This window comes from Amphiprion ocellaris, chromosome 2 (assembly GCF_022539595.1).
Source record: "Amphiprion ocellaris isolate individual 3 ecotype Okinawa chromosome 2, ASM2253959v1, whole genome shotgun sequence".
Lineage (NCBI taxonomy): Eukaryota > Metazoa > Chordata > Actinopteri > Pomacentridae > Amphiprion > Amphiprion ocellaris.
The window spans coordinates 20,128,086-20,152,736 of record NC_072767.1 but is presented as its reverse complement, the minus strand read 5'-3'; the positions used below and the strand labels follow the sequence as shown (position 1 = coordinate 20,152,736).

Here is a 24,651-nt window from a genome sequence, read left to right as displayed (position 1 = left end):
TGCATTCTTTTTAAAGTCTTTAATCAGTACCATTGCAGTGAATGGTTGTGGTTGTTTCTATTCTGAGTCTGTCTCTTATCTCTCTGTGTCTACCAGTACTACTCTCCTCTGGAGGGGATTGGAGCCTCTGGATCACTGAGTAGCTGCTCATTGAGTTAACATGTATTTCATTCAATTTATATTCTTGTAAAATACTCTGGAAAAAATGGAATTCCAACTGACAGAAAAACACTTGAACAAAGAACCATCTTACAACCTGGAGTCTGATTGTTGCAGAAAGTTAGTGCGAGCCAGAGCCACAGAGGAGACGGTGACACACAAAAGGATCCTCAGATTCATTCATCCAAGCAAGGAAAGTGTGATGTGTGTGCGCATGAACGTGTGCGTGCACGATGACAAGTGGTGATTCAGACATTCAGACCAAAAAAGCAGCTGCATTTTTTCTTCCTTCCAGATGTTTTACTGAAGCTGTCTGAAGCTGCTCAAGGACACCACAACAAGAGGCAGTCGCTGTGGGACCAGAACCAACAGTATTTCGAAGACATCATCCTCTCCGTCCACACAGACACACACACTTTATGTTTTGGCAGACCAGAAGACACATACTTGTCAATCATAACAACTACCAAGCGTTCCAGTTACACAAAGTGTGCCCACACATCACTGACACAATAGAGGCTCTGTGAGTCATGCTTAGAGGAAAGGGGTCAAATGAAAGCTATGGTGTCTGCTATTAAGAATCCCACTTGACTCATCTGTGGAGAGACACTTTCCAGTAATAATAATACTGCAGTTCTTACAGCAAGCAAGTAATACAACAGTAGTACTACACATGTCTATACTTTAGTACAATTCAACATTTCCATGTCATAAACCACTGCTGGAGTGTATTCAATCTTATGCTGAGAAAAATTTCTACATAAACTTCAGAATATGTCATGAGATTTCCAGTTATAAACACATCGGCTATTACCTGACGTAAACTTCCTCACAACCCTTCAGGCCAATTGGTATAGTTTTGAAACCAGCACACATCATGCAACAGTATTTCCTCAAAATCCACTCCCTGGAGTCTGAGACATTGTGTGTGACAGAAGATGAGTTGCGCTGCTTTAGGAGGACCAGAAAAGGGCATCTTAATCAGGAATCGCTACTCAGAAATGGCGTAAGCAACCAAAGGAAATGTGATAGTGATGTGCCAACAACAAAATCCCCTGGAAGATATACTAAATGCATTACATTTAAAAGGGCAAAATGTATAATCATGGGCTGATTGAATTTTACTTAACAAAATTACAAAATGACATCAATCATGCGCGCCCTGTTTTTCCAGCAATCAAAACTGGATTTGTGTACCGTTCTGTCTTGAGCGAGGTTTTAATAACCTCTGGAACATGATGAGAGAACATGATTTTTTAAGTCAATCCAATCTAAATTAATTTGCCAGCTGGGTCAGGCAGTGTGGAAGGCTGTCCATCTGCTTAAAGCAACAGGAGTTCTATACGATTTTAAACCACAAAGCCAGGTGGTCCTGCTGCAATGGGGAACGCACACAGGGGAGGAAAAACCTGGGATGAAAGGAAAAGAGTGCAATTTGGTGGGATAGATTAGATCTGATCTGGATAAGGGCTCGCAGAAAAGGTAGGGGAGAAAGAGAGAAGTGACTAACAATTGTCTGTTCTTGGGCTGGTTTTCTGAACTCTCAGTGGACCAGCGCTGGTGGAGTGGAGTGGAGTGGAGTAAAGGAGAGGTGGGGGGTTGTAAGGTTTGTCATGGAACACCTGCCTCCACTTAACCCCTCTCCCTCTCTTTCTGCTTGAGCTGCCTCTTTCAGCCATCTCCTCTCCACCTTCCCAGCACCCCCTTCTGCCCCGTCATTCGTGCACAGGGTATCCTATGGGCTCCTTCTTTTTCCAAACATGGGAGGGCCTCATAGCCTGAGCTGTGAGCCTTAAAAGTCCACCACCCAGTCAGCCAGTGAGCGGAGATTTGTTACATCTCTCATAAGCAGTAATGATATCACATTGATTTGAATAAAACCGTGTCACAAGAAAGAATTACTATTCACACCAATCCCACTGGGGGTCAACACATCTTTGTGAATTCTTGCAACCTAAAGCAGGTTTAGGCTCATTGTTTTGGATCATAGGTCTGTACGGTTTCCTCCCAGTGGTGTCCGCAGCAGGAACAAACTCAAACAGATGATGTGTACTCAACCTCTGCAATGAAAATAAATTTGTTCTGGAAAAAAGGAACATCAAGGTATTGGAAAGACACTGGTGTTGCTATAAGGAGTTTGGAAGGTAGAATAAGGTTAAAACCACAGAAAATGCTGGATTTCAGTAGATATGTCAGTATTGAACTTACTTTATGGCCCTCATCAAGGTTGTTTTCTCCTTACTTAGATCCTTGCTTGTGTTGTATCTACTCTCAGATGTACATTGCTTTGGATAGAAGTGTCTGTTCAATGAAATTGTAAAGTTGTAGAATTGCATTGGATGTGTACCTAATACACAGCTTAAAAAGAAACAATATGGTCGTGCAGTGAACAACCCCATTTCCCAAAAACAAAAGTAAACCGCCTTCTCATTTACAATTTTAAAAAAACCCATTTCTTTTTGAAATAAATGTACTGTCTCTCCAAAAGATAAAACAGCAACATAAAAGAGGTAGAGGGGGGAGGATGATGATGGCGCAAGTCAGCAGTAAGAAGTTTCATGTCCCATGAGACCAAGTTTCATGGAACCATTATTCTTAGACTTTAGTTTCATTTTTACTTGTTTACTTTTGGGTTTCACTCACTGGTTTAGTTTGGTTTGGCTTAGTTTGGTTTGGTTTTGGCACCAAAACTATGTGGTTAGCGTTAGGAAAATATCATATTTTGATTGACACTTTGACAACAGTAACTACATGTTCGAAGCTTGGTTAGGTTTAGCCAAGAAAGGCACTTGATATAGGAAAATAGCACAGTTTGAGTTAAAATACAACCCTTTCACAACAGCTTCTTCTCCATCTCCTGGGTTACCATGACTACTCTCTCATCTAATAAGTGTATGACCTGTTGGCTGAAAACTGGCAACAGAAAAGTAGTGAAATTAATTAAATAAAGTATGTTCACTTAACCCTTTGATACGTAGCGTGGGTCAGGAGATACCCATTTTCCATTGGATTTGGGTCACTTTTGACCCCTGTTGTGCATCAAAGGGTTAAAATATTTTTAAGAATGCCATTTAGATATATAGGAATGTAATTTGTGAGTACAGGACTGCTCTAAAGTGGTTAGCGTTTCTGTTCCTTAGGCTTCAGAATGGCTCACAAGTATTTAAGACTGCAACAATGGCAACATACTACCATTACTCCAGCCCAAAATTGATATTTTAGCAGTTTTAACAAGCATTTGCAAAGTATATAGTGTGTACTTTTATTCAGTTATCTGGAGCCAGTGGCTAAACAGCTGGCCAGTTAGTCCAATAGCCAGGGATGCATTCTCTTTCACTTCATATGAACACAGTTTTACCAAATGCCAGCAACTCATGCAGGGCTACAATTAACAATTATTTTCATTATTTGTTAATCAACTGATTATTTCATCCATTAATACTTTAGTCTGTGAAACTGCCAAAAAAATTTTAAAAATAGTCATAATTTTCCCAAAGCCTATAATTACATCCAAATATGTTCAGTTTATTGCTGAAGCCTGAATCAGACACATTCAACACTTTAGCTTGTATAAACCAAACTGGAGTATGTTCTAATGCCCTTGCAAGAGTACTTTTTGATTCTGGTTGCACATTTGGGTTTGCTGTCATACTACAGAATAAATCCAAGATCCCTGATTTTAATGGATTAAGGATAAAAATCTTAAAATCTAACATTCCAAAAACTTCCACACATTAGTAGATGATGTACACATTGACATAATATAGTGATGATGATAGACCATGTGCATTTTCTCACCTTCTCACAGCACATCCAACCTCGCTCTCCATCCAACTGCTGGTTAGCCCAATTAAAAGCCTGTGTCGGGTCAGGAGTTATTCATTTAACATTAAAGAGGACATGGGGTCCCTCTATTCAGACCCACCACAGGCACCGTCTCCCCCCTGTCTTGTACTTTCACCCTGCTTTCCATGCCTCATAAAAGATTTGCCCCCTCTCTCTTTCACTCTCTTGTTTACTCAGTCTCCCTCCTTTGCTCACTCATTCTTTTCCTCTCACTCATTCTCCTCAGCTCTTCAATTAAGTACCTCTCATGAGCCCTCCTTCCCTCGTCTGCTGCTGTTCACTGGAACTTACAGTCACCAGTAGAATATCAATTATCAACACATCCAGATGTTACAATAAAACGTCTAAATTCTTATCAATAACCATCTACCCCGTCTCTCTTTGCCTTTCATGTAAGGCTGCTTCCCCTTTTTCACACTGGACCCCTTTTTACCCTCTGCAGGCCTTGATTTTTATCTTTTTATTCTGGAATACTAAAATCAAGCCAAATCTGCACAGTTTACAAGTCCAATCCAACTATCTAACTAGTAGATAAGGGCATTAGCTTTTTTCCAAGACACACACACACACACACACACACACACACACACACACACACACACATATAGTCCTGCATACATACATATATATATATATATATATATATATATATATATATATATATATATATATATATATATATATATATATATATATATATATATATGTATATACTCTAAGTGAACTGGAGGGGTCACTAGTCTTCAACAGTGTGTTATAGTGTGTCTCCCAGAGGTGTTTTATTCAAAACAGAAGCCCAAGGATGCAGCCAGTCTGTCTTATGCTGCTTAAATGCATCATTGCCTGACTGACGCTCCAGCAGCTTCCAATGTCCTGTAAACTTCTCAGCAGCAAATTCACGAAAACACAGACAAACCAGCAGCCGAGTAGACAAGAGTTAGTGGGAGCTGGGGAGCTGCAAATAACTGCTCAAACTATGTCGTCCAAGTCACGTGACCTGAGGACATTTTTAGGGGTAAATACAGTGAATGGGCTAGTGTAACAGCAGTTCAACGTGGCCATGTGACAGAAAGACAGACAACAGGTCAGAGCAGTGCAGGCATTTTAGATGATTAGTGTAAAATAACACAACAGTTGTCTCTTTTCTTGGCCTTTTGACCCTTGGGTGGCTTTACTCAAACTGATGTAACAAGTTAATTAGATTTAACAGAATTTACTAAAATATATCAAACTTTGCTTAGACATGCTTAGACATGAATACATGTAGAGAATCAATTATGAAATATGTGTGTAACTGACATTATACTAATGTGTGGAAGATAAAAGGTGCTAATAATAACGTAGGACTTTGAAGCGAATAATGTAGCTTGTCCTACGACTGCATTTAGCACAGAGCAGACCAGTTGGGAAGTGTCCTGTCTCAGAAATTCCCCTGCAGAGAGACCGCCTCTGCACTGCTCTGTTTTACTGAGACCAGTCCAGGGGCAGGTCTGACTGTAATCTTGGTGGTCCGCTGGCACTTAAGGGACTAGGCCGAGTCAGACTTTGAGGAAGTGTACCGACTTGCATGGGCTACTTTATAGATCCCAGTTGGGACATTTTCTTTTCATTTTCTCCACTGTACAGGGGCATCAGAGTGCAGGGTCAGTTAATGAAGAGCTCTCCGAGGCCTGGTGGCCGTTCACTGTCTTGTTTCGGGACACTTGAAAGGCGTGGGCGTTCACCAACACAGGTTCCTGAACTTGGGCCCTGTGGTAAAACAGGGGCTTTCCTGCTCACTACAGTACACCACCCTGATGACTTATGAGCTATGCCACTTGTAGATTATTCTGTTTAAAGTCCTAACAAGCAGGGTGAAGGCAAAACATATCATTTGGAGACAAAAAAGACAGCAGATTTGTGGCCTGTGGGTAAAGGGTACAATAACGACATGGCAACACAGGGGTGAGGGTCAAATTTTGGCCACATATACAGAACACTCTAAAAAAAATAATGTTTGGGCTCAACAAAAACTAAATTAACAGTTTACATCAGTCTTTTTCAGTTATGACAACTTCTGATGAAATCATGTCCAATCAACAAACTACGTCGAGTTGAGGGAATTGGTTCTTCATCTGCAATCAAAGGTATTATTAGTTAACACTCATTTAGTGATTAGTAGCATTAATAAGCATTTTAAGTTGATTACTTAAAAAAAAAGTTCTTCCAACAGATTTAAAATGAATATGCTGTATAAATGTTATGCATTTGATTACAATCATTATAAACACAACTTTTTAAAAGAAAATTTAAAAATCAAGCTGCTTCAAGGGAAGTGGATTTCAAATCTGATCTCAATGAGAAAAAAAAATAGTTAAGAAGTCAATTTCATTAAGGTATCTCAACTTGAATTTAGCTTTAAATCAACTAATGCAGATATTTAAGTTTAAATTATACACAATGTTAAGTTGATTCAATTACCAACATTACCATGTCAACCCAAGCCAACAAAACAATGTTTGCAACTTAAAAGGTTTTTCCAAGTCAATTCTTATCCAAATAAAGTAAATTAGATTTATTATGTTGCAGCCTTGCATTTACTAGACGGTGAAAAAAGGTTCCTTGAATTACTTCTTTGAGTAATATAACTAAAAAAAAAAACATCTTGTTGTAGACTAAAGGTGGACCAGAATAGGAGAAATTGCGTTATTATGCAATGGTTCAGCTGAAATAAAAACAGCACAGAAGGTAAACTCAGCTTTGGTATTTATAAACTAAACAATAGTGATAATAATCCATATGTTTTATATGTAATTATAAAAGAGCAGGTCTTGAGTATCCATGCATCATATAAATATTTGTGTACTTGAATAAAAGGAATTTTACCAGTAGAACACAGTATGACTTTCTGTGTCAATCAGTCATGTCCTATTTTGGCCCAATTAGATGCCTGTTTGGCATACTGTACGCGATAGCTGCGTAAGAAACTTGAATAAATCAGCTACATACTGGAAGTAAGATAGTAGTGTACATGTAAACACAGTCATTAGGATTAGTGTCGTCTAAATCTCGCCTTGCTCCCCTCGCAAGCTGTAATGTCTGCTGCTGCAGTGTTTCCTTGTTTATCCAGCGTCCAACTAGTGTGAAACCTGGAAATCCTGAAATGACGGGTTAAGAGTGAAAGGCGGTAAGCCTTCTAAATCTCAGTTGTGAGCCTTGCTTTGATAGACATGGTGCCTAAATTTACTCCCAGGCTAAAGGAGGTTTTTTTTTTTCTCCCTGTCTGGGCAAGAAAAAGAGGAGGAGTGGATGTGAAAGGAAACGACAAAGAAGTTGTGGCAAACAGATAATCCAGTAGGAGGAGGAAAAATATGACACTGAACACAGAAGGAATAAAAGAATATGAAATGAAAGTATGAAAAGGATCGATATACTGTTTTACGTAGATGGAAGAAGGATGGTGTGGCAACTTGTAGTAATCAGTCTGAGAGACTGAAGGCTGCAAATAGGCTTTCATTTCTTAATGTTGATGCTAAATTTTCCAAATTGAAGACAAAAGTATGAACATATCTCTGTTTGTGAGAATACATGCAAGTAACTTCTGAGGTCTCCTCTGAGTACATAAAACTTGCAGACAGACTTGATTTAGATACAGCGTGGCAATACTAAGATGTTAAATTCAGCTCTTATCGCAGTTATTCCTGATTCATCTCATCAGCCAAGGTCCTTCTTAATGTTCAGTATAAAAAGTGCACAGGTTTATTTAACTGTCAGAATTTGATCTATAGCTGGCAACAATCCTGCTTTGTTTACTTTTCATTTCAAGCCTTTCATCTTGTAGACTTTTCCCCTCGGCATCTTTTTTTCCTTCCTTTCTCGTCGTGCGCTCCTGTGTTTCTAGTTGTGCTGTATAGTTTATGATTTGCTGATAGAGCGGGTAGACAGAGGTCTTGGAGGGTTGCTGGAGACAAAAGCTGCTTTTCAGCTCTCAGGGCTGATATCTCCCAGCTCTGCTCCCTTCAGATAGCCGAAATATGCCGGCTGGGGGTTTGAGGTGAGGCGTGGGAGGGGTGGATGCTGCTCTTGGCCTCCTCTTCCCACAGTGGCCAAGGTGAAAATTGCTTTTCCATGTGAAGAGACTGTGGTCGCTCCCTGCTATGCGTATAACCCTGCCAAACTGTCCTTCTTGTCTTGTCTTAATCTGTCTTCTGAGGTTATGTTAGGACGTAACAGCAGGAGATCTTACTTAAGAACACATTCAGGTTTCGGGGCAGGTTTCTCATGCTCTGTGTATTTAGAGCTGGGCTTAAAAAAGGCAGGCATGTCCTGATACGGGCTGTAAAAGAAAAGGATAAAAACACTGCGGGCTGCTTAAAGTGTTTCTGTGAGTGAATGTGTGTGAATATCTGCCTGATTTGTAGAGAACAATGTGCACAACAGAAAGTGTGAGAGAGAAAACAAGAACGGCAACACCAGGTGAGTTCTCCTGAGGGCAGCTGGGAGTATTTTTCCCCTCATTTAGCAGTTCATGAAAAAAAACCACAAGCTGCCAGATGTGACAGAGGGCACGCACCCTGCTCGCACACAGTAAACACACACACACACACACACACACACACACACAAAACTAAAAATTTCACTCAGTAGAAACTCAGTCTATCCCAAAGTGAATATGTGTGTGGCACAGAGTTACTGTATTCCTACATAAAGTCAGAGGCAGATCTCTATCGAGGGCAAGTCCGTCTCATTAAAATGAATGTCAGATGAAGTAAACGGAGGGTGAAGACATCAAAGAGGTCTGCAGGGAGCTGAATAAATCTGGGTTTAGAGTCACTACAAACCCATTTACATCAGGAATTTCACTATGAACCTTTACAATAATCCAAAAATCCTTTTTCTTGGAAGTTGGAAATGTAAAATACACCCTTTTATTGCGTGTGTGTTGCAGGATGGTTCCCATTTAGGATTTTAATGTATGATCTATTTTCTCTCTTTAAGGACTTTATTGGTAATTGCTATGGGCCATTGAGAAAAACCTCAAATTCATGGTAAAGTAAGTTCAAACGTGCATCTGTGGTAACTACATAACTTCGAATAGTTTGAGGTAACTACAAGGAACGCGATGGCCACACCGTGTACCTACGGCTCGCTGCTGACCTACATTCCCCTTTGTTATTCCACACATATCGCCGCTGTGTAAAACCGCTGCCTGCTAATTGCTTTCACATTACAGAGCAGCCGGGTGATCTTGGTGGCTTTCCAAGACCACCAACACTGGGACATGGGGTGTGCACATTTGCAAATGCATACCACCAATCACACTCTGGCTACATTACTGTGGAAGCTCAGGCCGAGGGCAAACTCGCAGGCAGCTATCTGCTTTGTAACCGACAGGAAAACACTTTTCTGCTATTGTCTGGGAAACTCTTAACTACTGTTTTTTCTTTAAGTTTTATTACACTCAAGTCGGAAGAGCCTCAAAATGCATAATTGTCACATTGAGAGAAAGGGGTCTTCACTGCGAGTTCCTGGACATACTGTGTGTAGAGTGATGTAACTCATTCAGCAAGAAGCGGAGAGCTGGGACTTCCTAAACACATTTACAAGCTTACGGTACACTCATTAGCAATGGGTTATTTGTGCCAATTAAACATGGAGGGCAGTGGGCAGGAAAATTGTTCCTTCCTTAAATAGTCTCACAAGTCTACAGCTAACATGGCTGCAGGTTCTAAATATATCACCCAACTCTGCTTATCTCACAGGGATGCACCGAAAATGTTTCCATCTTATCTGGTCTGCTAAAACTATCAAACAGAAATCAAAAGAGCCAATTTCTTCCAGTTCCATTTCACTATCAAATATCTCTGGGGCTTTTGTGTTTTTAAATGTCTAGGTTTTCTCACAAATTTAAGAATAGTGCTGTATCGAGCAGCCCGAGCTTCTAAATCTTTAGTCTATCAAAACTCGTTTTTTTATGGTCAGCAACTCTGAGCACACAGCAGTCACTTGACCATCAAAGGAACAGTGTTAGCATGACATCGAGTTGAACAGAGGAGAGTCAGTTGTTTGTAGCTGCTATTCACTGGGAATTTGTGAACGTTAGTGAGCTATAAATGTTTGGAGAGGCAAGTGTGTGCACTGGTATCCACACAGAAATAAATATTAGGACAAAAGGACAATGTCCACTCCTGCTCGGGGCCATCATGAGTAGAGGTTAAGCTACTGGCAACTGTAAATCAGGTTTAAATTAAAGAGTAAATGAACTAACAGGGCCGACGGAGCAGAGCGAGGGCAGCGGGGGGACAGTGGGTCACTGCTGTCTGGTTCAGGTCTCAGACAACTCAAGACATAACAACAACACTGAGCCAGAACAGAACACGCTCCAGGATATAACTGGAACATAAACAGTTTTCATAGCAAACTCTCTGCTTTGGAATGGTTTCCAAGGATGAGGTGGAAGAAGAAGAGATGCAGAGAAAGAGGGTGAAAAAGTGGGAGAGAAGGAAGGAAAGTTCAGACAAACTCCTGCTCTGCCAAACTCGACCACGAGACCCTGCCGTGAGCTGACAGTAGTCCAAACTGCAGAGCGGTACCAGCAGGGGAATGCTCATACTGACTTTACAGTTGTTTGAAACTCCCACTCAAATAGCCATGAATCACAGCGATGGCAATCTGTCTCGCTCCAAATTATCAGCACCGGCCCATTTCGAATCAGTACGTCAGCCGAGCATGTCAGGAATAATAAGCCACAACGGCCATACCATGGATGCTTCTCCTCTTTTTTTTTTTTTTTTGCCCTTCAGCCGGCTGCGTAGATCTACAGGCCGCAGCCTTGTTGCAAAACATCATTACACAATGCATGCAATAGTATAAACAGTTGTACAACTCAATGAAAAGCTCAATAAATATTCTATTTAAGTGCACTGGGATTGTGGCTAAACGTCTGGAAAGACGCTGAAGCGGTGCCATCCCTCCTTTGCTCCAATTACGGCTGTAATGATATGACAGGTTTTATGTTCCATTAAAGATTGCTGTGGGACATTGAAATGCTGGGAATCAGTCTTCCTCTGTTAGGAAATGACGCTGCCTGCGTGCCCTGCTCAGCAATTCCAAATTTAATCCTGTAAATGCTGCAATTTTGCAGGCAAAAGTGTTAACGTCATGAGTTTTACTTATATTTAAGAGCATGTATGCTATAAACAGATTATATTATGTTTTAGTGCGCAGGGTTTGAAAATGTACCTAATCAGAGGCTCTTAAACCCAGTTCTGAGTTGCTACAATGACTGAAATGGTAAAAGATGGAGGGATGAGAGGTAATGAGCTCTTGTGGACGAAGCTTAGCGCTGCTGAGGCAGCCACGCAGAGGTTAAACAAACAGGCAGCGGGATCACGCGGGCCTAAGCCTCTTATACAGGCCCCTCTGAAGAGAAGATCATTGACTTCTGATAGAGGGATGAAGGTCAGGAGTTGTCAAAAATGGAGGGGCCACCAGTCCTCGACCCGTGAGAGCCCTCTTTCACGTTATCGCTTAGAGGCTGTTTATTTCTGTTTAGTTTTCTAGCATGTGTTGTTTTCAATGAGTCAAATCTGTCAGTCTGATATGACTGGCCCAGAGTTAATTTAAGCCCGCTGTCACTCAAATGCCTATATGAAAACATTTTCTCGTCTCAGTAACATTCTCAGCTTTCTGTGCACCAAGCCAGGTCCATCCCAATCCTCACTCACCCCCTCAGACCATCAATCTTTCATCCCTTTCTCAAAAACTAGCAGCGGATTTCTTTAACTCCACGAGCCTCTTCCTCTTTTCCTTCCCCAAGTCTCCCCTGCTCATGCTGGGAGTCGCAGGGGATTGTAGCTTCATTTCCTGCCCTGCTGAAATCAATGCTTTCTGAGAGAAGGAGGGGAGGGACGGGGGAGGCAGAGACAGATATATAGAGAGACAGGAAAACATGAGTTGGGTGTGAGAGGACTGTTGGCATGCAGGACACGACCATACCAGCGTGTAAACCTAAACTCGGGCCAGTTCCAAGTCGGTGTCAGCTTTGATAGACATCTACGGGGAAATAAATTAACTGTTCAAAGTAGAAATATGAAAAACAGGAGGGCTGCTTTAATGGGTAAACTCAATTTTCCCCTCAACTATGGAGGACTAAAAGTGCCAAAATTAAATAAATAAATACATCATTAAATAATTAATTAAATATGTCATTAATTAATTAAAATTGGAATTAAATATTTCATTAATTAATTAAAATTGGAATTAAATATGTCATTAATTAATTAAAATTGGAATTAAATACTTAAATGTGTTATTAAATAAATATATCATTAAATAATTAAATATGTCATTAATTAGTTAAAATTGGAATTAAATATGTCATTAATTAATTAAAATTGGAATTAAATACATAAATGTGTTATTAAATATGTCATTAATTTATTAAAATAACAATTATTTTAAGTAAAAAACATATTTCATTATTTCACGATTTAATTAATTATTTCATGGTCCTTGTGTTGCAGTGGATCATGAATTAATTTTATCTGTCAACCTCGCCCGTCAAAGTCGGTGGGCGGATCCTAACACCTGATTGGTTACCCTGCACATCAAGTCAAGGCAAATCGATTCCAGATAATGGATTGACGCAGAGCTTGTGAACACATTCCGATACACTGGGTGGCGCTATTCACCTCTACGTTGGTTTGGATACTCAATAAAACAAAACTTTATTAGCAACCGCTAAAGACTCGGTCCTCTTTCCCAAATGTTGATACATGCGGTGCAAGACAAATTTTCCTTTAGCATTTCCTTTAGCATCTACTCGGCGCGCCACGGCTCGTCTCGGTTTAGTTGTTTTTCCATTACATTGAGAACCACCTCATCGTGGGTGGAGTCGTCATAGCACGGCGGTCCGAAAGTCCCTTACCGTCATTTCTGTGCGACACAAACGCAATGCAACAATGTACATGGAGGCGATAGTACACCTGCTGCTCGGTCTGTGGCTTTCTGTCAGATTCAGAGTAATAGAAGAGTCGGAGAAAGCTGAGAGCGACGAGTCGAAACACTGAGGAGACACACAGGAGAGTTTGGGAGGCGATAAAGCAGTATCAAGCCGAAGACAAGAGGATATGAACGAGACGACATATGAGGGTAAGCTAATGCTAGTTCGCTAGCTATCGTGTATCAGTCCTGTGAACGACCCTGTAATGGCTGCAGTTTGTCGCTATTAGGTATTAAAATATGTATGCTGTGTATGTGTTTCAGATGCTCTCTGATGAGACTTCATGGGATTTACCTGAAGCAGCAGCACATGAGCCTGCAGTGGCACAAGGTGTAGAGGAGGAGGACAGAGATGTACAGGATGCACTGATGCACTACGTGTCATGCAAAGTTATTCTTCTTGTTATACTTCTGTTTTTCGGTCCCCGGACCGCTATTGTTTTCTTTAATGCAATTCTGACAATAAACTTTTGTAGATGTGTCTATACTATTGTTTGTTTGTGAAGGTTAGCAAGATTAAATAAAAAATTAAACGCCAAAACATTAAAACAGCTGTTTTAAGAAAATTCCAGTTTGATAAATCAGTATTGCTTTGGTGTAATTCAGTCACCAGAATTATGAACCATAAAGGAGTTTGTGTTAAAACATGTTAAATCCCATTAAACACAAATACATTATTAGGGAATATAGAATTGTTTGGTTCAGACTGTTGACTCTTTTTCTACCAGTGTCTTAACAGACAAAATGAGAAGTTATGATGCAATCACATAAGTCACAAAATAGTTTATTAGTCAGCAGCAAAATCAAAACTATTTACAATGTGCAAAGTACAAACTGTGGTGGGCCTCTCCTACAGTGGAGGACTAAAAGTAAAACTATATACAACTACAGGTGCTGGTCATATAATTAGAATATCATGAAAAAAGTTGTTCATTATTTCAGTAATTCCATTCAAAAAGTGAAACTTGTATATTATACTCATTCATTACACAGACTGATATATTTCAAATGTTTATTTCTCTTAACTTTGATGATTATACCTGAATACTAACAAAAATCTCAAATTTGGTATCTCTGAAAATTAGAATATTGTAGAAAGGTTCAATATTGAAGACACCTCTAATCAGCTAATTAACTCAAAACACCTGCAAAGGCCTTTATATGGTCTCTCAGCCTAGTTCTGTAGGCTACACAATCATGGGGAAGACTGCTGACCTGACAGTTGTCCAAAAGACAAGCTTTTTCATGATATTCTAATTATATGACCAGCACTTGTAAATCTCAAGTCTATGGGAGGTGGACTCGCTCACACTCGCCGGCTGCCCACTGCCTACCCAGCTGCCCCAGCACACCCAGGAATGACTGGTTGAAGGCAGTATTCTGGGCCATCTCCTCCCGCTGCAAGGCCGCTTCATTCTCTCTTGCCTCGCTGAGGAGCAACCAGATGTTCTCATCATGCTGGGCATGACTCCACTCCTCCTCAGCCTGCATCTCCACAAGTACGCTAGGAAGGTCCAGTTTTCTGTGGCCCCCTTTCCTCTTGCCTAGACCAAAGACAGAAAAGTGATCAGAGTCAGCTTTAATGGCCAAGTAAGTACACAATATACACGGAATTTGGTTTCGGCTGTTGGTGTCATCCTCGGAATATGGAAGAGAATAATAAAAAATAAACTATAGAAAGAGGAACAGGGAGGAAAAAGAAATAGTAGTAAAATAGAACACAATATAAACAGAAATGTACAGCTAGACTGGAATGTATGAACACATTAGCAAAATGGTAATTGCTATAAACACAGTAGTGGTGATTTTTGTGTACAGGGCTCTGTAGTCCAAATGTCCAGGGTGAGTGGGGTCTCTGATGATGTTTTCTGCAGTCCGTACTATGGGCTGTAGTCTGTTTCTGTCCTGCTGTGTGGTTGATCCAGAGGTGCACAGGACAGATCGGATGACTGCAGTGTAGAACTGGATCAACAGCTCATGTGGCAGGCCATGTCTCCTCAGCTGTTGTAGGAAATACATCCTCTGCTGAGCCTTTTTCAGGAGGTCCTGAGAGATTGTAGTCCCCAGGAGCTGGAAGGACTCCACAGCTATGATGTGATGTGTTTAGCCACCCGTCCATCCATTTTCAATCATGATCATGTCTTTGATACTTTAATAAACTTCTGGCACTCTTCGCTTTAACCAAAGCACAAGCAGTAACTCCTCCACCACAAACAAAAACGACGTGGTGTGAACTTCATTTCATCCTGTGCACATTTTGGAGTTGCTAAGAAGAGCTGTGTTTTCTCATTTTTATGTATATTTTCATTCAGTTTCACAGCTACCTAGTGACTATAAGAAGAATGGTTGCAATACTACACTGCACCAGAACGTAAATTAATTAGAGTGACTTACTTGTTAAGTCAATGGAAAATAAATGCAGCTGCATGTGTTCTGTTTATGTGTCACTGCAGCTACATGTAGCTTTCATCAGGCGTTCCTGAGCTGGCTGCTGCACAGTTTGCATTTACACCTGCCTGAATTCTTGGTCGTTGGTCTCACTGTTCTGATCATGCTTGCAGGCATTTACACCTGTAGTAATAATAATAATGCGAAAATCAACCATGCTCTCTGTTTACCGTGTCTTACCGGTGATAAGACGGTGCTGTTGACAGGGTCGGTGTCGAAGCTGGTGCTGGAGAGGAGCTGCTGCTGGTGGTGGAGAGGAGACAGGGCAGCCGGGGGCTCCGCGACGGAGATGGAGTAGGCTTCGCATGTGGAAAGGGATTCTTGAACAGAAATAAACACTCACTCTAAGTACAAGAAAAACACGGCATGCTGACTGAAGTATTAGCTTCTGAGAGCTAAACGTTAGAAACAGCAGCACGAAATACAAGCAGAGCACGGAGTTAGCGCCGATGGCTAACTAGCTATCTTATTGTCTGCTCCAGGAGACAACGACGTTACTTTCTAAAAATACTTGTTTGCTTAAAAGAAGCTTGCCACCAATGGAATAAATGATGTATAAGTTTCTTGAAGTCACAAAACACTCACCGTTCTCGAACGTCTCCAACAATGCAGCGGCTGAGTCTCCCTCCTGTTGCTCGCCGGTGCGGTGCCAGTAAATAGCTTCCATTAAACCTCTTCCAACACCTCCTGGTTGACCCACGCCGGCCGTTGTGGTCCTGGGTGGACCGATAGTCACTTTTGAGCTTTTTCAGCTTCTCCCTACACTGCTTCTGTCCTCTTTATATACAGTCTACTGTATATGTGAGCGGCCATCCGCTCAGAGACCTCCTGATAAACTTTCTCCGTCCAGCTCTCTCTGTATTCTTTGGTCCACCACCAAAGACAAAGTCTCGACCTCTTCATTCACCCACGGTACAGGTCTGGCTGTCACATTAAAATTATGAAGAACAGAGAGTTTCGTGAAGAGCAATGCACACCGTCGCTGTTTACAGTCATTTTTTAATGCAGGATTTTGTTTTCGTGCTGAAGTTGCTCTGTGTCGTCACTCCCTGTCCAATCAGTGGCCTGCACTATGTAAACGCCACATTATCGGCTCATCTCAGCTCGCTGGGAACCTCAGCCGAGAAGGTGCTGAAAATTAGTCCGTATGGAAACGCTCGCTAACAAAGATGAGACGAGCCGTACCGTGCCGAGTAGATGCTTGTGGAATCGCGGCTAAACAAAGACGAGCGGAGCCGTGCCGCGCCGAGTAGGTCCTAAAGGAAAAGCGCTCGACACTCCGAGCATCGCTGCAATTTGACAGGCTGGTAATCCACAAAGAACGTGATGTTCCAGAACTTCCCTCGGTATGCCAAACGCCCTGGTCCCTGTGTGTGCTCCTGTTGCACCCTGGTACCAGAAAACCGGCGGAGTACTTCCTCTAAATTTGCAGTCACTCTACGGTCAACATCTTGGTCGGAAAGTGCGGAAATAACTTCAACAACTTCAATAAATTCCTCTGCTTTACACGCTACATGCTCGCGGTCAGCAGGTCCTGCTTCCACATACTCTGCAAGGTCTAAAAGATCTCTCACCAACTCTCTAGAAAGTTCACAGCGACTCTCCCTCTAAACAGCCACCATGTTTAGAAAGACTTCTACTTCCGGTTTCAAGGCAGACAAAAGCAGTGGATTAGACTAGATTCACGTTAGTCCCGCCCACGGACTTTGACGGGCGAGGTTGACAGATAAAATTAATTCATGATCCACTGCAACACAAGGACCATGAAATAATTAATTAAATCGTGAAATAATGAAATATGTTTTTTACTTAAATAATTGTTATTTTAATAAATTAATGACATATTTAATAACACATTTATGTATTTAATTCCAATTTTAATTAATTAATGACATATTTAATTCCAATTTTAACTAATTAATGACATATTTAATTATTTAATGATATATTTATTTAATAACACATTTAAGTATTTAATTCCAATTTTAATTAATTAATGACATATTTAATTCCAATTTTAATTAATTAATGAAATATTTAATTCCAATTTTAATTAATTAATGACATATTTAATTAATTATTTAATGATGTATTTATTTATTTAATTTTGGCACTTTTAGTCCTCCATACTCAACACCCCCCCATCATTTTTTATTCGCCTCAAAGCCGGACAGATTTCGCAGAGGGCAGGAGAAGCATTCAGTATTCCTCACGGGATAAAAGTATGAATTCCTGGTGGGGAACGTCCCGGCTGACGAGATTCCTCTCCACTCTGTTTAATGCATAGCTCCTCTACAGGAGTTAAACTCTGAGTGAATGAGAGAGAGAGAGAAAGTGGGGAAGATAGCATAAATTTTGTCACAGTAACACAAAGACAGACTCCTGCTCTATGACTATTCCATACCCTTCCATTACCATTCCAACAGATTTCACCACAGAAACCCACAGCCACTCAGACATCAAACACAGCACTCCCTTATTGATTCTACAAGCCTCTGGTTAACGCATCTGGACAGTCAGTAGCACAGAAAGACTGACTGAATCCTTCCACCCTGCTATTCTTTTCACTCGCTTGTTTCCGATGAAAACAGCCGCACGAGCTGCATAGTTAGGCTACAAAGAAATCAATAACTTTGCCTTGAAAGAAGCTGCCTTATGGTGAGGCCATCAAGCCGGAATGGATTTAAGACAAAGTGTAAGTATGGTAACAGTTTTTCCCTAAGACTAGCTTTGAAGGTTTGCCAACACTCTTAGTGTTGAGCTTGTCAAATTCTGCAGAGACTCATAGTACCAGCTATGGTTGCTTCAAAAAAAACACTTGGTGGATGATATCTTAAGCTCGAATTTTGAAAAATTCAGATGGAACAAGCAAGTTCTAACAATGCCTGACCACATCGTGCTCCATCACTAAATCTGATTGATGAGAGGCGACTTCACCACATCTAATGCCACACAGGGATAGCGATTTCCCGGTTGGTGCTGAATTAGCCGGATGCCTTGCCAGCAGTGGTTTGCAAGATGGGCATTTAACTAACAGTGCTTCAGAATTACATCCAGTGAGACCTTTAACTCCAGATTCCTCGGTCAGTGTGGTCAACACAGGATTAGAATGGATAGAAAGGGAATTTCCATTTAAGTCAAATTTCTTATGGTCTTCTGTGCCTTTTTCCATTCATGCTAAGTCACTGCTAAATTTATGGTTGCATGTTCCCGTCAAAAATTTTGCCCCTGAACTTTTTTGTCACAATTTACAGGCATGCTGGACATTCAAATAGACAGTGTTTTCAGCAGTCATTCAGAGCAATGTCAACTCTGCATGAGCTAGTTCTGTCAGCAGGATTAAAGGCAGCACTTTTCAGCCTAATGTGAAAGATTGAGATCCCCCCAGACAACAGGACTGCAGCAGCAGTGAGAGGCAGCCCCTCTCAAGTCTTTTGTGTGGCTCAAGTGGCTGGGTAAACACTAGCTGCTGGGCAATAGGGTGCTTGCATAGAGAACAATGTGACAAAGGCTTTGGTTAAACAAACTCACTCTAAAGCCATGTGTGCGCTAATGCTGATCAATTTAAAGACACTATTTAAGAACATGTCTACGCTAAAGTGGCAACTTAAAAAAACATGAGTAATTTCCCCTCCATTCCTGGCTGCCCTGTCCATATACGGTTTTTACACCCCGAAAGGGAGCTTCTTAAAAACAAGAAGTGTCCCGCACTTGTGTTCAATTTGCATTCCTGTTTCCATTGACCTGTATTTAAGTCATAAATAAGCAGGGCTCTGGTCTCCAGGGCGATTGGTCATTGGTTGGCCGATATGCTCTTATTCAAAAAAATTGTCATTGGTTGAACAATCACTGGTGTTGCTTTCACAAGGAGAAAAACATTACATTAGCAGCCTTCCAGAAATAATCCACTATTTTTGGGAGTGGAGGAACAGATTACCAGTGAACATCCCAATGTTTTTTGAACTTTGAACTGGTCAAATCCAATGGAGACTGCTAAGTCTAACTTGTTTATTGAACATTTGTTGACTCCAAACTAATTGACAACATGTCAAAGAAGCCATCTGTGAGGCTTCATTTTGTTCAGACAGCAAACTTCACAGTCGATTGTTTTACTAGCAGTAATTTGGATATCACGGCTCAACAATCAACTTTGCCAGTCATCTAAAAAGAGGAGCTAGCGTGTCTGTGTTAGAGCACTCAGTAGTTCTTGTGCTGAACTCACCAGTTGAAATAGTTCTATTTTCAGAAATCATGCGAATATGGTCAGATGCACACCGTTCTGTGCTGAGTTATCATTTCACTGTAAGATAACTACATAAGAATGATTTTAAAGGCTGCAAATATTTGCTTTTTATATTTACTTCTATTTTAATTAAGCTAATAAGACCAGCTGGTAGAGTAAACTTAGTGCACTGTGGAGGACTTGGTTAATCTGCCAATAATGCGCAGCTTTACCACCCATGACTAACTGATTGGTTGAAGAGTAGGTACGATTTAAGTCGATTTCCTTGTTGACGTGAAATTCAGGTTAAAGTAAAACTGTGAAATAATTCACAGCCTGATTTAATACAATTAAGATACCTTATTTAATCAACACCTAATACAAGTGTATATTTCAGTGTGGAGTATTGACAATTCTGGCTTGTTTCGCTGACCTAGAGGGCATTTTAGCAGCAAAATTTCATTGTTGAAACACACATACAATACAAGCCTGCCAGACTTTTTCAATAGAGCAGAAAAACATATTGCACAATAAAGTCAATACCCACAGCAAACCAACTGCTCTGAAGGGAAAAGGACAATGAGAATAGTGGTTGAGTTTCATCTTTTGTCTGTGAAGGCAGCAATAAATTAAGGACCTGTTGCAAAACTGAGAGCAGACATCCTCAAATATACTCTCGCTGCCTGGGAACCAGAACTCAAATTGGCAGCTGGAACACTTAAAGAAACAAATTCAAGAGCTGGATCGCCATATAATCAAACAGCCTTTTTGATGAGACAATATAATCTTTCGAGATTATGTTGTCTCATTAAAAAAAAATGGCCATATCACTTAGTTTGTGAGTTCAAAAAGTGCTCATGAAACATCTTTGAATCCCACACTGAAAACAAGAAAAAGAGGGCTTACACATTCCCAATCTTTGTGTTATTATTTTAGCAGATCTCTAAATCTACTTGGTGAGCAGACTTGTTAAACTGGCAGCTTTAAAATAAAACCTATTTAGAGGAACTAATCTTCAAAAGGCAAAAAATCCTCGACTTCAGGCTACAACAGGATTACAATTTCCGTAGCTACTAATTGTAATTACAAAGCAATAAAAGACCAAAGACAGCCAAACACACTTCTCTCTCTGTGTGTTAGACAAATATACCAATTTTCCTGGATGGCTATATGAGAGAGCTGACAACACAATACAACAAACTAATCCTGGACTCAGACATACACATTCAGAAAGAAAGCACAGAGTTAATTCACAGTGGACACAAATCATTAGATGCCCCGTAAAATTCAATTTCCTGGAGCCCGAACGTCTCTGGTTTAACAATTCCACAAGAAGAGTGAAGTTTGTATGCTTTCCACATTACACAGTATTACACTTGTGTTTGTGTGTTGGAGAGGGTGAAAAAAAGAAAGACGGGGAAAAAGGGAAAATAAAGATTTGAGTGATGGAAGTGCCAAGAATAATTCTGGACACGCACAACTGTGAAAAAAATACATGTGATAATGTTCTATTAATAACTGCAGAGTGATAAGTTTATACAAATGTCTCTGTGGAGCTGATGGTCCAATGCTTTCGCAGCGTAACCACAGCACCACATTTGCTAAAGAGCAGACATGGAGCCTAAAAGATACTGAAAAAAAGCCAAAATGTGTCTCACAATCCTTCTCATAGCTGCACCGTGATTGGAATGAATAAACTAAAAGGATGGAGTGTTTCTGCGTCAGCTGGCAGCACAAGAGGCCTCCTGCTCGAGCTAAAGATGCTACAGGCTGACAAACATCTGCCAGAGGCCTGCATGACTCGTTATCTTTGTGTCCCCGAAGAGCGCAGGAGCGGTTGTGGAGCCACCCCGCTGTCAGTTATTGTTGAGTAAACACACCCAGCTCAGCCAAGAGCAGCATGTCAGTCAGCCCGGCAAGAAGGGCCAAGTGGAGGAGCCACTCAGCGGCCAAAATGAACTGCACAGACACACAGGGAACGAGGCAGAGAGTGTGTGTGTGTGTGTGTGTGTGTGTGAGAGAGAGCGATAGAATAGAGCCAAGAAAGTGAGAAAGAGAGGGCAAAAAAAAAAAGAAAGCTGTGAGACAGAGCCAACATTAGTCTCAGTGTTTGTTTGCCAGCCAGATAAGACGAGTGCCAAGGAGTTTTGATGTCATGCTGGTGCTGGTGGGGTGACAGAGGGGTTGGATACGTTCTGATCTCCAACGAGCAGAAAGCAAATCCACTGAAAGCATGCCACGATATGTGCAAGTTTAGTCAAGAAATGTAAATCATTTGTATCCCCACACAGTATAAGGAGAGCTTCTGACCATTCAGAGCGTTCTGACTTTTCAGAGTTGGGTTCCAATTTAGAAAGAAACAAGGCTGTTCTCTCTTTATTCACTTTCAGATTCACATAGTGTACGGATAATTTTGTTCACTGTGAGTCAAAATTGCACTGTACCCCCTCTGAGTAACTGGCAAGGTCAAGCATGAAGTAGTGTGTTGACTTTTTCAGTCAATTTATTGCAAAAATGCAGCAAATTTCTTGGTTCCAGCCCCTTATGTCTGAATATTTTTCTGCTTCTCTCTGTTTTGGATCAAAGCGGTGAAAAAAGTATCTCATATCTTTGGGGTTTGGACTGTTGATCAGACAAAACACGACATCTGAAAAACTTATCTTGGGTTTGGATGGGTGGTTGTACATTTTATGGACTAATCGTTTCATCAGGAATCGAGAATATAACCAGCAGATTCACTAATAATGAAAACCATCATTGGTTGCCGCCCTCTACTGAATAAATTTAGCAAAAAGTACAAGCATATTTCCATTTTTATATGGTTATAAAGTTGGCACTGGCATATCTTTTAGGAATTCATGCCGATAAAGTGAAAATATCTTCTTTTTCTTTTAAAAGAAATACTAATATTTTTGGCAGAGAACCCAATAAAGTTATTTAATACCTTGGAGGGAGCGTGGCCTTGTACAAAGACCTAATTGTGGCTGAACGGAGATCTGCCCGTCTGCTTGCAGTGGGACTTTCTGAAGTCCTTAATGCTATGCAAACAGGGTTTAAAAGATTTACTCTGACACATATAGGGGAATTTAAAAAAGCCATGTTTCATCCTACGGACTATTAAATGAAATGTAGCATGATCTCCACATATTAAGCTGAAGCAGAGCTAGCTGTGGAGGACACTAGCAAAGCAGTAATTTGATAAAACTCGAATGAAGAGTGGTCTCAATGAATTTCAGAGCTCCTTGAGCCGGCGCTATTCCCCACAGTCCTTAACATTAAACCGTGCCAAGTCCATATGGGAAATTGATATGCAGTATGTGTGGCTTATTCCATTAGACTCATTAAAGTGTCACTTTGTCATCAGCACACTCTCGCACTTACAGCTTGCTTTACAACTGCAGCAAAGGACTCATTGTGTCGTGTGTATAAAGTACAGCAGAGAACATTTTTTATGTGGCAGGCGTAATTTGTCTTCCAGGCAGCCGTCGAAACACATCAACACTGAAAGGATTGAATAGGAGGTATAGAAAGCCTTTTAATTTGTGGTTGGACATGTGCAGCACAGGTCAATCGATGGAACGGACAAACAGAATTTTTAGCCTGTTAATGCAGCCGTACGGTTCTGCAGCAGCCGACTTCCCCGCTCAGAGCCCAGACTCTCCCTCTGGTGAAATCATTGAGGTGCCACACTGTCATCCACACACTGGCTTCTCAGCTGCAGCACGAAAACCTGAACCAATGTTTTTTGTTCCCTTTTCTTAACCCAGCGCTGCATTTCCCTGAACCCTGCAGAGGTTTTTTCTCTCTCTAACAGGCTGACCTCCTGTGCAGACACTAAATTACAGGAAAAAGGTTTTCACGCTTGGCTACGGTTTGTAGTGGCAGAAACTTTATCAAACGTCTCCAGCGAGGATCTGAGTGAACTGGGCTTAGCCTTTGATTAAACGCTGCCTCTCCAAGGAACTCTGACCACTAAAAAACAAGCGCGCTCCGCAGAGCCCGGTTTGTGGAAATGAGAGCGTTCTTCTGCCAGTATTACGCAAATGCGGGAAATTTACACTTCTTACCACTCGCAGAAAAGGCTTTTGCCTCACTTGGCAGAGAGTGCATCTCCAAAGAAGGAAAATCTGGCGCTCCTTTGAAAATTCCTCAGTCAACCAGGCATTGACGACATATTATCAGGACATTCCAGCCAGCAAATCAATCTCACAACATTAGGAAACTTCTTCTGAATCCTTTAATGTGTGAATTCTGTAGTAATGAATGAGGGAATCTTACTTAGGAAACAACACCCACATTAAAAGAGTGATGAAAAAAGTACTCAAGTCAGGGGAAAAAAAACTCTTCAAGCAGTCATATGATATCTTGATACTTTTTATATCATTTAGAGCAAATTGCCCCACTGGCTGTACATCAGTTAGACAATTAGCACACAATATTCTCCAAGCTGTTTGCCCCGTGGCAACACCGCTGCACACGGAGCCTTGGCAAACACATGTGCTTAATAAGGAGTGGGGAAGTAGGTAATTGCCAGTGCACGGCGCAGTTTACACACCAATATTTTAAATCAGTGACATAAAACAGAGTCTGGCCTTGTGATTTATGGCTACGTGCTGATTACATTAACGTCTATGATTTTTTTTTTCACAGACTCAAAATGGAGTCAAAGTGCCTCAAAAAAAATGTTAAAAAAAAAAAAAAATCAACGCTCTTTTCTCAGAAAAAGGCCATACATCTGTTTCACACATACAGTTCCTGCCGCATTCTTCTGCGTCTGCAAAAAGCTTTTAGGGATGCACAGAACGTGATGCCTGAGTTAGTGTAGTGTGAAGTGGGCAGAGTGGGAGTGGAGATTTAAACACAGCAGAGTCATCGATCTGAAAGAGATGTACCACTCAGACCGTGACGGAGACCTACATTTCCCAGAGCATCTGGATAAATTGTTGGTAATCTGAACACAGCTACAAGGACAAACTGTGGCAACGCCGCAACTG

General features: G+C 41.0%; 1 protein-coding gene and 1 long non-coding RNA gene across 2 annotated transcripts in view; one reads left to right on the top strand and one right to left on the bottom strand.

Moving 5' to 3' along the window:
* Positions 1-24,651, bottom strand: part of ror1 (receptor tyrosine kinase-like orphan receptor 1) — a 147,544-nt gene that overhangs the window by 119,453 nt on the left and 3,440 nt on the right. The window lies entirely within an intron of this gene.
* Positions 12,163-13,472, top strand: LOC129350954 (uncharacterized). The gene is made up of 2 exons (XR_008604552.1): positions 12,163-13,137; positions 13,252-13,472. It is a non-coding gene; the product is annotated as an uncharacterized LOC129350954 (long non-coding RNA).